Raw genomic sequence first — 14,251 nt, 5'->3', positions numbered from 1 at the left:
ATTTGGAAGTGCCCCCTGAAATAACCTCAAGACACAGTTCAAGGGCAATTGGAATGAGCAGTAAATGCTGGCCCAGCCAGTGACGCCCACCTCCCATGAATGAATAATTTTTGAGAAGGCTCATTGTTCAATCTGAAGACGAGTAAGAAACTGTCTCTTTGATTGGATTTGATTTATTGTCACGTGTACCGAGGTACAGCGAAAAGTATTGTTCTGTGTACTGTCCAGACAGATCGTTCCATACATGAAAAAACAAAGTGCGGATCTTGGCAGTTTGCTCAGTTCACAAAAGAATTTAATAGCTTTGTAGACATAGATTAATATTTTAATCACCATCCAAAACATACCTAATGGTAACGTGTGCTCATATAGACAGACACAAACGATACTGTAACTGAATTCGAGGAAATAGCAGAGATTTAACTGAACCGCCTTTTTGAACAATTCGGCCTTAATGATGGAGAAACAGGAAAAGCCACTCAGGGAGATGAGGAAATCCAGGCTCAGTGCGGATTTGCTGTCACCCCTCCTTTCTTATACATGAACGGGATTTAGGCTGCAGAATGTTTCACATCAAAACACAGAGGGGTCAAATATAAGCAACACCTAATTCTCAATTCTCTTCCATTTAACTATATTTGACTTAGTTTAAAAGCTGACTGTGGTCAAACTGAACAAAGATTCATGGGATTTCTGTTACCCAGTGAAACGCTTTCTTTTCTTGGTCAGTCATGTTTGCAATTCAATGGTGTATATTTCAGAGTTATTCAGAGTGAAGACTCGAGATCTATTCAATGCAAAATGAAATCATATATAACAAATAAATATACTGAGGTTCAACATTGAATAATGAAACAAATATTGAGTAAAATTGGTGGAAATTTTCTGCAGGAAGTTAAGAATGATGCATTAATGATTGAACAGAGAGCATTGTTCCGTTAGATAGTTACTGAACAAATGCTAAAGTTCAATATAAGTTCTATATCTTCTGGCCTTACAAGTTGAGACATCTGTTTTAAAGGAACAGCTGTCTTCATATAATAAGTGACCTGGCCTCCCAGCCGAACCATTGAAAGCTGCAGCAAAACTGTGCAGTTGAATGTTGCACACGGCCATTGGGTACTGTACTGCCAGCTGTTTCTGTAGCGTAGAGGTTATCACATTCACCTAACGTGCGAAAGGTGCTCCGAAAGCCAGTGATTCTAAACAAACCTGTTGGACTTTAACCTGGCGTTGTAAGACTTCTTACTGTGCCCACCCCAGTCCAACACCGGCATCTCCACATCATAAATTAGAAGCATTTAATGCTTCTGCCAATTTCGAATCAGACTCGATGGACCGAATGGCCTCTTTCTGCACTGTCTGTTTAGCACAGGGGTAAATCGCTGGCTTTGAAAGCAGACCGAGGCAGAGCAGGAGCACGGTTCAATTCCCGTACCAGCCTCCCCGAACAGGTGCTGGAATGTGGCGACTAGGGGCTTTTCACAGTAACTTCATTTGAAGCCTACTTGTGACAATAAGCGATTTTCATTTCATTTTCATGTTCTATATGTAGAAAAATTAAATGATGCAAAATCATACTTTGAATGTGAGTCTTTACAAGTAATTAAGTCTTCACAGGTCAGTAGGGTGTGACTGGAGAGAGGGATAATCACAGGTTAAAGAGGACAGTTGGTAGGATTTTGCAAGCGCATGTAATGTGACATGAATCCTGGGTCCTGGTTGAGGCCGTACTCGTGTGCGGAACCTGGCTAGCAGTTTCTGCTCGGCGATTCTGCGTTGTCGCGAGTCCTGAAGGCCGCCTTGGAGAACGCTTACCCGAAGAGCAGAGGGTCAATGCCCTTGACTGCTGAAGTGTTCCCCGACTGGAAGGCAACATTCCTGCCTGGCGATTATTGCGCAATGTCCGTTCGTCCGTTGTCACAGCGTTTGCAAGGCCTCGCCAATGTACCACGCCTCGGAACATCCTTTGCTGCAGCATATGAGGTAGATAACGTTGGCCGAGTCGCACAAGAATATCCCGCATACTTGGTTGGATGGTGTTCTCACGTGTAATAGTGGTACCCATGTTGATGACATGCCACATCTTGCAGACGTTGCCATGGCAGGGTTGTTTGGTATCATGGTCGCTGTTCTGAACGCTGGGTAGTTTGCTGCAATCAATGGTCTGTTTGAGGTTGGGCGGTTGTTTGAAGGAAAGTAGCGGGGATGGCCTTGGCAAGATGTTCGTCTTCATCGGTGACTTGTTGAAGGCTGCGAAGATGTCGTAGTTTCTCCGCTCCAGGGAATTCATCAGGCGAATGAGGCTCCGGGAGTTCTTCCACAGACACCAGGAGCATACAGCGAACCCAATGAGACAACCAATGAACTGGAACAGCAGACCGAGAGATCTGTGGGACTAGAAGATCCAGCCAGCAGGAAGGATTGGAAACCCCACCCATTGAAACAACTCTCAGACTCTCTTTAAAACTCATCTCTTACCCCCCTACTCTACTCCCTGTACACACACGACTGCGTGGCAAAACTTGGTTCCAACTCCATCTACATGTTTGCTGACGATACGGCCATAGTGGTCCGGATCGCGAATAACGATGAGTCCGAATACAGGAGGGAGATAGAGAACCCTAGTGGAGTGGTGTAGCGACAACAATCTCTCCCTCAATGCCAGCAAAACTAAAGAGCTGGTAATTGACTTCAGGAAGCAATGTACTGTACACACCCGTCAGCATCAACGGGGCCGAGGTGGAGATGATTAGCAGTTTCAAATTCCTAGGGGTGCACATCTCCAAAAATCTGTCCTGGTCCACCCACGTCGACGCTACCACCAAGAAAGCACAACAGCGCCTATACTTCCTCAGGAAACTAAGGAAATTCGGCATGTCCACATTGACTCTTACCAACTATTACAGATACACCATAGAAAGCATCCTATCTGGCTGCATCACAGCCTGGTATGCCAACTGCTCGGCCCAGGACCGCAAGAAACTTCAGAGAGTCGTGAACACCGCCCAGTCCATCACACGAAGCTGCCTCCCATCCATTGACTCCATCTACACCTCCCGCTGCCTGAGGAAAGCGGGCAGTATAATCAAAGATCCCTCCCACCCGGCTTACTCACTCTTCCAACTTCTTCCATCGGGCAGGAGATACAGAAGTCTGAGAACACGCATGAACAGACTCAAAAACAGCTTCTTCCCCACTGTTACCAGACTCCTAAATGACCCTCTTATGGACTGACTTCATTAACACTACACCCTGTATGCTTCATCCGATGCCAATGCTTTTGTAGTTACATTGTATATGTTGTGTTGCCCTATTATGTATTTTCTTTTATTCCCTTTTCTTCCCTTGTACTTAATGATCTGTTGAGCTGCTCGCAGAAAAATACTTTTCCCTGTACCTCGGTACACGTGACAATAAACAAATCCAATCCAATCCAATCCAAAAAAGTTTCTGGTCACCTGTCCTAACATCTCCTTTTGTGTCTGGGTGTCTCACTTTGTTTTATAATGTTCCTGTGAGGTTGACTGGGATGATTTATGATGTTAAAGGTGTTATATAAATAGAAGTTGTTGTTGTTGACTGTAACCCTGACCTCCTGTTTTACAATATCCCATTGGTTTCACAACAAACTCTATCTCTGATGTTTTGCCCCCTGCGGGTTTGCAGCCTCTATAAAGCCGGCGGCCGTTCACTCAGGCCTGTCACCGGGAGCAGGCCGCAGCTGTCCCGCCGCTCAATGCAAACCCGGGCCGGGAAACTTCTTATTGGGGTTTGGAATCTCCACCGGGTTTCAGTGAAACCTCCCGGCCGAGACAAGCATCGGCACTGCGCATGCTCCGGCTCACAATGCCCTGGGAGTGATTGACGGCAAATGTGGGCCAATAGGAAGAGAGGGGTAGGCCTGGAGGACCGAGTGGTTGCAGCAGGTCCTCCAATCAACCGGAGTGCATGAGGGGCGGGGCTGAACCCGGTCGCTCACGTGAGCAGGAGCATGCGTAGTGCTGATCACAGCTCAGGTTTCAGGCGGAATTCCTCAACCGGTCAAATCCCGGGCGGTGAGTCCTGAGGGAGGGAGGGATGGAGCCGGCGGGTGGGTCCGGAGACCTCATAAACACTCCGTGTAGGCCCCACACTCGGATCCGGCAGTTCAACCGGCGAAAGCTGCTCGGGCTTTTCTCTGAGAAAGGTCCGGATGGGCGAAGAGAGCCTCGGCTTTGCTCCGCCTCCCATTCACTCTGATTGGCTGGAGGACCAGAAGCTCCTGATCGGTCACCCAGACCCGCCTCCTCTCCCTATTGGTCCGAACCCGCCGTCAATCAGTCCCCGGGCATTGTGAGCTGGAGCAAACCCTTCACAATCATTGTCAGCTCCCTGGTTTGCAGCTGCGGCGCTTCTCCCTCCCGGGAACAGGCCCAGGTTAACGGGCACCATCCTGCTTCAGACACTGGAGGATGGTTCACATCAGAGGATGGGGGAGGGGGGTGTCATGATATTCAAACACACACATCATGATAGACACACCAACAGACAAATCAGAACACACAACACCACAACCAATGACAGAAAGATATAAAAGCACAGACACGACCCCTGGTGGTCAGTATTAGCTGGAGAGGAGAACCAGGACACATCTATTGCCAAACACACTCAGGGAGACAGCACGTGCAGAGTATCCAGAACGAACTGTATTATAAGAGTTATAATAAAATAGAGTTGTACCACATACAACTGTGTTGGCTCATCTGTGCACCAGAGCACCCAACACCACAGGGGGGATAATAAATAAGAGCTGACACTTTGCACTCAAATCAATGAGGACCCTGACCTGTGACAAGAAAGGAAACCCTGGCAGGTGGGTGGGGAGGATTCACAAACACCGCTGGAGGCCCCAAATCCTCAATAAGACCCATTGGTTTTATTGTCAGTCTGCAGACAGGAGCTGGAGAACTGAACCCAGGCAGAGGAGAGGGAGGGAGAAAACTGGGAGTGGAGGAAAGAAATGGTGCAGACAGTGAGATGGGTTTAGATTTCAGCCCAGGGAGGAGAGAGAGTCTGTGGGACGGGGATTTACAGCTTTGGGGGAACAAGAGAGGAAAAAATGTTCCAGAGAAACTAGAAAGGGCAGCACGGTAGCATTGTGGATAGCACAATTGCTTCACAGCTCCAGGGTCCCAGGTTCGATTCCGGTTTGGGTCACTGTCTGTGCGGAGTCTGCACGTTCCCCCCGTGTGTGCGTGGGTTTCCTCCGGGTGCTCCGGTTTCCTCCCACAGTCCAAAGATGTGCAGGTTAGGTGGATTGGCCATGATAAATTGCCCTTAGTGTCCAAAATTGCCCTTAGTGTTGGGTGGGGTTACTGCGTTATGGGGATAGGGCGGACGTGTTGACCTTGGGAAGGGTGCTCTTTCCAAGAGCCGGTACAGACTCGATGGGCCGAATGGCCTCCTTCTGCACTGTAAATTCTATGATAATCTATGAATTGCCTGTTCAGAATTTCTATCCTGGACTGACAGTGATGGCTTTTGTAAACTCCTTTTACAGGGGGTTAGAATTGGAGAATTTGCACATCCTGCATTGACAGTGATGACTTTTGTAACATGAGAGATTACAGCTCTCAGGAAAGATTAAATGGAGAGGGGCGATGTGAGAGAGTGACCATCAATAAACAACAAGTCATGAATACAAGATAGTTACGAATAAAGCCAAGGGGACAATACAGCCAAAATTATTTATTACAGGTTCAGAATGTGCAACTCATTACCTTGGAAAGGAGTTGAGGAAAGTGCCGAGATGTTTTCAAAAGGAAACGTGACAAACACATGAGAGAAAATGGAATCGAAAATCAACTGAAAGGCTGAGATTTGATAGGTGGGACAGACGGGGATGTGTGCCGAGTATTGACAGCAGCAGAATCTGAGAGAATGGCCTGTTTGTATCTTATATATTCACAGTATTTCAATATAATCTTTTACAGAATATTTGCAGATGCAAACATCATGTCGAGATCTGACAGAGTCACTTGATTCATCAGGACCGGCCTTTCAACGTGGAAGGAGAAATGTTTGTCTGTTTTGTCTTTTGGAAACAAAATTCAAAAATCACTGTGATTGGAAAAGCAGCGAGACACAGACATCTAACTAATTGTCCACAGTTAGCTGTAACTGAGCTGTAACCAATCACACAGCATGAAATTAAATTGCAGCATTTACATCAGGGAGACACCGTACTCCGGCTTCAACTGATGATCCAAGTTGGAGAGACACAAGGACATTTGCACCAAAGGAATCAAGAAGCAGCAATAGGACATTCAGCCCCGTGAGCCTGTTCCACCATTTAATAACATCACGGCTGATCTGATAGTGACTGCAAATCTGCATCCCACCTACACCTGATAACCTGTCAATGACCATGGAGAAAGCGTGGAAATGTGGGGACTGTGGGATGGGATTCAATTACCCATCTGAATTGGAAACTCATCGACGTATTCACACTGGGGAAAGGCCGTTCACCTGCTCGGTGTGTGGGAAGGGATTCACTCGGTCATCAAACCTCCTGACACACCAACTTGTTCATACTGATAGGAGACCTTTTAAATGTGCTGACTGTGAGAAGAGCTTTAAAAGCAGAAATGATTTACTGATACATCAACGCACTCACACTGGGGAGAGGCCATTCACCTGCTCGGTGTGTGGGAAGGGATTCACTCGGTCACCCCACCTCTTGACACACCAACTTGTTCATACTGATGAGAGACCTGTTAAATGTGCTGACTGTGGAAAGAGCTTAAGAGCTTTAAAAGCAGAAAGGATTTACTGTTACATCAACGCACTCACACTGGGGAGAGGCCGTTCACCTGTTTGGAATGTGGGAAGGGATTTAATGATTTGTCAAACCTTCGGATTCACCATCAGATTCACTCTGACCAGAGACCGTTTAAATGTGCTGACTGTGAAAAGAGCTTTAAACACAGAAAGGATTTACTGACACATCAACGCACTCACACTGGAGAGAAGCCATTCACCTGCTCCGTTTGTGGAAAGGGATTCACTCGATCATCACTCCTCCTGAGCCACCAACTTGTTCATACTGATCAGAGACGTTTTAAATGTGCTGACTGTGAGAAGAGGTTTAAAAGGAAAAGCAATTTACTGAACCACCAATGCACTCACACTGGGGAGAGGTCATTCACCTGCTCCGTGTGTGGGAAGGGAGTCACCTGTTCATACCAGCTTCTGCAACACCAGCGAGTTCACACTGGACAGAGACCGTACACTTGACCCGTGTGTGACAAGAAATTCACTCAGTCATCCCACCTGACTTCAAACCAACTTGTTCACACTGATCAGAGACCTTTTAAATGTTCCGAGCAGCCCGGTTCAATTCCCGTACCAGCCTCCCCGAACAGGTGCCGGAATATGGCGACTAGGGGCTTTTCACAGTAACTTCATTTGAAGCCTACTTGTGACAATAAACGATTTTCATTTCATTTCATTTCATTTAAAAGTAAACTGAATCTGCTGAAACACCAGCGAGTTCACACTGAAACCGAATCATAGAATTTACAGTGCAGAAGGAGGGCATTTGGCCCATCGAGTGCACTGGCCCTTGCAAAGAGCACCTTACTTAAGCCCACACCACCAACCTAACCCATAACCCCACCTCACCTTTTTGGACACTAAGGGCAATTTAGCATGGCCAATCCATCTAACCTGCACACCTTTGGACTGTGGGGGGAAACCGGAGCACCCGGAGGAAACCCATGCAGACACTGGGGGCAACGTGCAGACTCCGCACAGCCAGTGACCCAAGCCGGGAATCAAACCTGGGAACATGGAACTGTGAAGCAACAGTGCTAACCACTGTGCTACCGTGTCGCCCACATGTGGGAGCGGTACTGGGGAGAGGCTGTTTAACTGCTCCGTGTGTGGGAGGAGATTCACTCAGTCAAACAACCTGCACAGACATCAGCAAGTTCACAGGCAACAGCAGGGTTTGGAATCAGCTGTTGTTGCTGCTGTTAGTCACATCTAGGACTGAATGATGCCAGGACGTCTATTTCCAGTGGGGCTCCACAGTTTTCTGGTATATATCAATGATTTAGACTTAAATGTACGCACCAGGATTACGCAAAAGTTGCTCATGTGTTTTAGACGATGAGGGAGAAAGCCATGGACTGGGTCAGGTGGACAGAAAAGTAGTAAATGGAACTTTGGGGGCTGTTTAGCACAGGGCTAAATCGCTGGCTTTGAAAGCAGACCAAGGCAGGCCAGCAGCACGGTTAATTCCCGTACCAGCCTCCCCGAACAGGTACTGGAATGTGGCGACTCGGGGCTTTTCACAGTAACATCATTTGAAGCCTACTTGTGACAATAAGCGATTTTCATTTCATTTTCATTTAGATAATGAGAGGTTAGGAACACACTTCAGTTAACTCCCGATAAAAATAAGGTCATTTCAGGAGAATGGAAAAAACTGATTGGTGGGGAAGCTACAAATAATCCTTTAAAAAAAAAATTCAGAGTACCCAATTATTATTAATTTTTTTTCCAATTAAGGGGCAATTTAGCGTGGCCAATCCACCTAACCTGCACATCTTTGGGTTGGGGGGGTGAAGCCCATGCAGACATGGGGAGAATGTGCAAACTCCACACGGACAGTGACCCAGTGCCAGGATTCAAACCTGGGTCCTCAGTGCTGTAGTCCCAGTGCTAACCACTGCTCCATGTGCTGCCCTAGCTACAAATAGTTCTAATAAATTTATTGAACAGTTCTCAAATGGAAAGACACTTGACCACATTAAAACTAAGGATTTGCAATAGACGTTTGATCCAGCAAGTCACATTTAGGGCAAGATTAGAAACAGGGCATTCATTTAAAGTGATTAGAAAAAGAAGCAATGCTGAGCAAGGCTAGGAGAGTGGGCAAAGAAGTGGCAGATGGAATACAATGTGGAAAAGTGTGAGGTTATGCACTTTGGAAGGAGAAATGGAGGCATAGACTATTTTCTAAATGGGAAAATGCTGAGGAAATCACAAGCACAAAGGAACTTGGGAGTCCTTGTTCAAGATTCTCTTCAGGTTAACATGCAGATGCACTGCAGCCTCACGGCGCCGAGGTCCCAGGTTCAATCCTGGCTCTGGGTCACTGCCCGGGTGGAGTTTGCACATTCTGCCCGTGTTTGCGTGGGTTTCGCCCCCACATCCCAAAGATGTGCAGGGTGGGTGGATTGGCCACGCTAATCATCCCCTTAATTGGAAAAAATGAATTGGATACTCCAAATTTTTTTTTAAAGGTTAACGTGCAGGTTCAGTCAGCAGTTAAGAAGGCAAATGCAATGTATTCAGGTCGAGTGGGCTAGAATACAAGACCAGGGATGTAATTCTGAGGCTGTAGCAGGCTCTGATCAGACCCCATTTGGAGTATTATGAGCAGTTTTGGGCCCCGTATCTAAGAAGGATGTGTTGGCCTTGGAAAGGTCCAGAGGAGGTTTACAAGAATGATCCCTGGAATGAAGAGCTTGTCGTATGAGGAACGGTTGAGGACTCTGGGTCTGTACTCGTTGGGAGTTTAGAAGAATATGGGGGTATCTTATTAAAACTTACAGGATACTGCGAGGCCTGGGTAGAGTGGACATGGAGAAGATGTTTCCACTTGTAGGAAATTATTCCTTAAAGCTCTCCAAAAAATGCTTTTGGCAGCAAAATCGGCAGGCATTGGAAAATAAACAGAAATCGCAGCACCGTGTTCATTTTAACCGACCCTCCAATGACCCCCACCCCCCTCCAATCCCGAGCAACCGGCACACCCAGATATCTAAAGTGAACCACTGCCCAACGGAATGGCAGGCCCCCCCCCCACCCCTGCCCACACCCCCGGCCGAAACACCACAAAATACTCACTCTTGTCTCAATTTAATTTGTACCCCGAGAAAGACGCAAACACCCGCAGCAGCTCCAATATTCCCCCTCTTGACATACTCGGTTCCGACACATATAATAACAAGTTGTCGGCATACAAGGGCGTCCTGTGCTCTATCCACCCCCCCGCACTATTCCTTTCCATACCCCCAAACCTCTTGGCCAATGGCGATTTTGCGATGGTCAACGGCTCAATCGCGAGTGCAAACCCAAGGAAAACCCAAAAGCTTTCTATAGGTATGTCAGGAATAAAAGAATGACTAGGGTAAGAGTAGGGCCAGTCAAGGACAGGGATGGGAAGTTGTGTGTGGAGTCTGAAGAGATAGGCGAGATACTAAATGAATATTTTTCGTCAGTATTCACTCAGAAAAAAGATAATGTTGTGGAGGAGAATGCTGAGACCCAGGCTATTAGAATAGATGGCAATGAGGTACGTAGGGAAGAGGTGTTGGCAATTCTGGACAGGCTGAAAATAGATGAGTCCCCGGGGCCTGATGGGATTTATCCTAGGATTCTCTGGGAAGCCGAGGAAGAGATTGCTGGGCCTTTGGCTTTGATTTTTATGTCATCATTGGCTACAGGAATAATGCCAGAGGACTGGAGGATAGCAAATGTGGTCCCTTTGTTCAAGAAGGGGGGTAGAGACAACCCTGGCAACTATAGACCGGTGAGCCTCACGTCTGTTGTGGGTAAAGTCTTGGAGGGGATTATAAGAGACAAGATTTATAATCATCTACATAGGAATAATATGATTAGGGATAGTCAGCATGGCTTTGTGAAGGGTAGGTCATGCCTCACAAACCTTATCGAGTTCTTTGAGAAGGTGACTGAACAGGTAGACGAGGGTAGAGCAGTTGATGTGGTGTATATGGATTTCAGTAAAGCGTTTGATAAGGTTCCCCACGGTAGGCTATTGCAGAAAATACGGATGCTGGGGATTGAGGGTGATTTAGAGATGTGGATCAGAAATTGGCTAGCTGAAAGAAGACAGAGGGTGGTGGTTGATGGGAAATGTACAGAATGGAGTTCAGTTACAAGTGGCGTACCACAAGGATCTGTTCTGGGGCCGTTGCTGTTTGTCATTTTTATCAATGACCTAGAGAAGGGTGGGTGAGTAAATTTGCAGACGACACTAAAGTCGGTGGTGTTGTCGACAGTGCGGAAGGATGTAGCAGGTTACAGAGGGACATAGATAAGCTGCAGAGCTGGGCTGAGAGGTGGCAAATGGAGTTTAATGTAGAGAAGTGTGAGGTGATTCACTTTGGAAGGAATAACAGGAATGCAGAATATTTGGCTAATGGTAAAGTTCTTGGAAGTGTGGATGAGCAGAGGGATCTAGGTGTCCATGTACATAGATCCCTGAAAGTTGCCACCCAGGTTGATAGGGTTGTGAAGAAGGCCTATGGAGTGTTGGCCTTTATTGGTAGAGGGATTGAGTTCCGGAGTCATGAGGTCATGTTACAGCTGTACAAGACTCTGGTACGACCGCATTTGGAGTATTGCGTACAGTTCTGGTCACCGCATTATAGGAAGGACGTGGAAGCTTTGGAGCGGGTGCAGAGGAGATTTGCCACGATGTTGCCTGGTATGGAGGGAAAATCTTATGAGGAAAGGCTGATGGACTTGAGGTTGTTTTCGTTAGAGAGAAGAAGGTTAAGAGGAGACTTAATAGAGGCATACAAAATGATCAGGGGGTTAGATAGGGTGGACAGTGAGAGCCTTCTCCCGCGGATGGAAATGGCTAGCACGAGGGGACATAGCTTTAAACTGAGGGGTAATAGATATAGGACAGAGGTCAGAGGTAGGTTCTTTACGCAAGAGTGGTGAGGCCGTGGAATGTCCTACCTGCAACAGTAGTGAACTCGCCAACATTGAGGGCATTTAAAAGTTTATTGGATAAGCATATGGATGAGAATGGCATAGTGTAGGTTAGATGGCTTTTGTTTCAGTGCAACATCGTGGGCCGAAGGGCCTGTACTGCGCTGTATCGTTCTATGTTCTATGTTCAAACAGCAGGGGGGGGGACATAGGACATCCCTGCCTAGTCCCACGGTGGAGACAAAAGTCTCTCGAGCTGATGTTTTTGTGCGGACACTGGCCCCGGCTCCTTATACAGTAGCTTTACCCAGTCCACAAATCGTGGACCAATCCCAAACCGCTCCAGAACTGCTATCAAGTGTCCCCATTCTACTTGGTCAAATGCTTTCTCGGCGTCCAGTGCCACATCTAGCTCTGTTTCCTTCCCCTCCGCCGGTGCCATAACCACGTTCAGTATCCTCCTAATGTTCGAAAAGAGCTGCCTCCCTCACACAAACCCCGTCTGATCGTCACCTACCACCTTCAGGAGGCACTCTTCCTGCCTACCTGCCAGTACCTTCGCTAATACCTTTGCGTTCACGTTTAAAAGGGATATGGGCTGAAACAACCCACACTCCATCGGATCCTTATCGTTTTTAAGCAACAGGGAAGCCGATGCCTGCCCCAAAGTTTGTGGTAACACCCCCTTCCCTATCGCCTCCTCAAATATCTCCATCATCAGGGGTGCCAGCTTATCCTGCAGACACACCAGGGAGTTCACACTGAGGAGAAGCCATTCACCTGCTCTCAGTGTGGGAAGGGATTACATAGAAACACAGAAAATAGGAGCAGGATGAGACCATTTGGCCCTTTGCGTCTGCTCTGCCATTCATTATGATCATGGCTTATCATCCAACTCAATAGCTTAATCCCGATTTCCCCTCCATCTCCTTTTATTGCCTTCGCTCCAAGTGCTATATGTAACTGTTTCCTGAAAACATACAATGTATTGGCCTCAACTATTTCCCGTGGTAACAAATTCCACAGGCTCACCACTCTCTGATGAAGAAATTACTCATCTCTGTCTAAATGGTCTACCCCGTATCCTCAGACTGTGACCTCTGGTTCTGTAAACTCACACCATCGGGATAATCTTTCCTGCATCTCCCCTGTCAAGCCCTGTTAGAATATTACAGGTTTCTATGAGATCCCCCCCCCCAATTCTTCTGAACTCCAGCGAATACAATCCTAACTGATTCAATCTCTCATACGTCAGTCCCACCATCCCAGGAATCAGTCTGATAAACCTGCTCTGCACTCCCTCGAGAGCAAGAACATCCTTCCTCAGATAAGGAGAGCAAAACTGCACACAATATTCCAGGTATGGCCAAACCCCTGTATATGACAGCAAGATATCCCTGCTCCTGTACTCGAATCCGCTCGCAATGAAGGCTAGCACACCATTTGCCTTCTTTACCGCCTGCTGTCGCTGCATGCTTACCTTCAGTGACATGTACGAGGATATCCAGGTCTCGTTGCACATTTCCCTCCTAATTTATGACAATTCAGATAATAGCCTGCCTTCTCGTTTTGCTACCAAACTGGATAACCTCGCATTTCTCCAAATTATACTGTATCTGTCATTCATTTGCCCACTCACTCAACTTGTGCAAATCACACTGAAGGATCTCTGCAACCTCCTCACAGCTCACCCTCCCACACAACTTGTGTCATCTGCAAATTTGGAGATATTGCATTTTGTTCCCTCATCTAAATCGTTAGGTGACACAGTGGTTAGCACTGCGGTCTCAGAGCTGAGGACCAGTGTTCAATCCAATAAATAATTGTGCATATGGTATGTCTGGAATTTCAGAGTATTGAAAATGGTGTCATTGACGTGGTTATTACACAAAATTAAGACTCGACCTTTATCAATAAATTGGTGAGGACACCAAGTGTAATATATCTTAGTTTGAAGACAATTAGAACAAATGTACATTTCTATCAAACCTCTCACTACCACTGGACCTTCTAAAGTGTTTTAAAGCCGATGGAGTACTTTTGAAAAACATTCACTGTTGTAATGTAGGAAGCTGTAAGTACACATGTGTGATCACATTTAGTTTTTAAATTGTTATTTTCATTATTAAAAATAAATTTAGAGTACCCAATTCAGTTTTTCCAATTAAGGAACAATTTAGCATGGTCAATCCACCTACCCTGCACATCATTGTGTTGTGGGGGTGAAACCAACAAAACCACAGGACGAATGCAAAATTCACATGACAGTGACCCAGGGTCGGGATCGAACCTGGGACCACGGCGCCATGAGGTAGCAGTGCTAACCATTGCGCAACCTTGCTGCCCGTATATTGTTATTTTCATAGTGTACTCACTGGCCTTAGTAATAAGGTCAAGAAGCCCTTTTATACCTCTAACATGTGCCTTTCTGCAGCCATTTCACCTACTGTACCTTTTCTATATTAACTATGTATTGATTTCATCGCAAAAAACAATAATTACATTAATGATTATT

General features: G+C 46.5%; 1 long non-coding RNA gene across 1 annotated transcript; it reads left to right on the top strand.

Annotated features, from left to right (window-relative positions):
- Positions 1–3,964: 3,964 nt before the first annotated feature.
- On the top strand, positions 3,965–13,881 carry LOC140418941 (uncharacterized). The gene is made up of 2 exons (XR_011945431.1): positions 3,965–4,058; positions 5,976–13,881. It is a non-coding gene; the product is annotated as an uncharacterized lncRNA (long non-coding RNA).
- The last annotated feature ends 370 nt before the right edge of the window (positions 13,882–14,251 follow it).

Source organism: Scyliorhinus torazame, chromosome 5 (genome assembly GCF_047496885.1).
Source record: "Scyliorhinus torazame isolate Kashiwa2021f chromosome 5, sScyTor2.1, whole genome shotgun sequence".
NCBI classification, from domain to species: Eukaryota; Metazoa; Chordata; class Chondrichthyes; order Carcharhiniformes; family Scyliorhinidae; genus Scyliorhinus; species Scyliorhinus torazame.
Note: the sequence above shows the minus strand (reverse complement) of the source record. Positions and strands in the feature narration are given on the sequence as shown.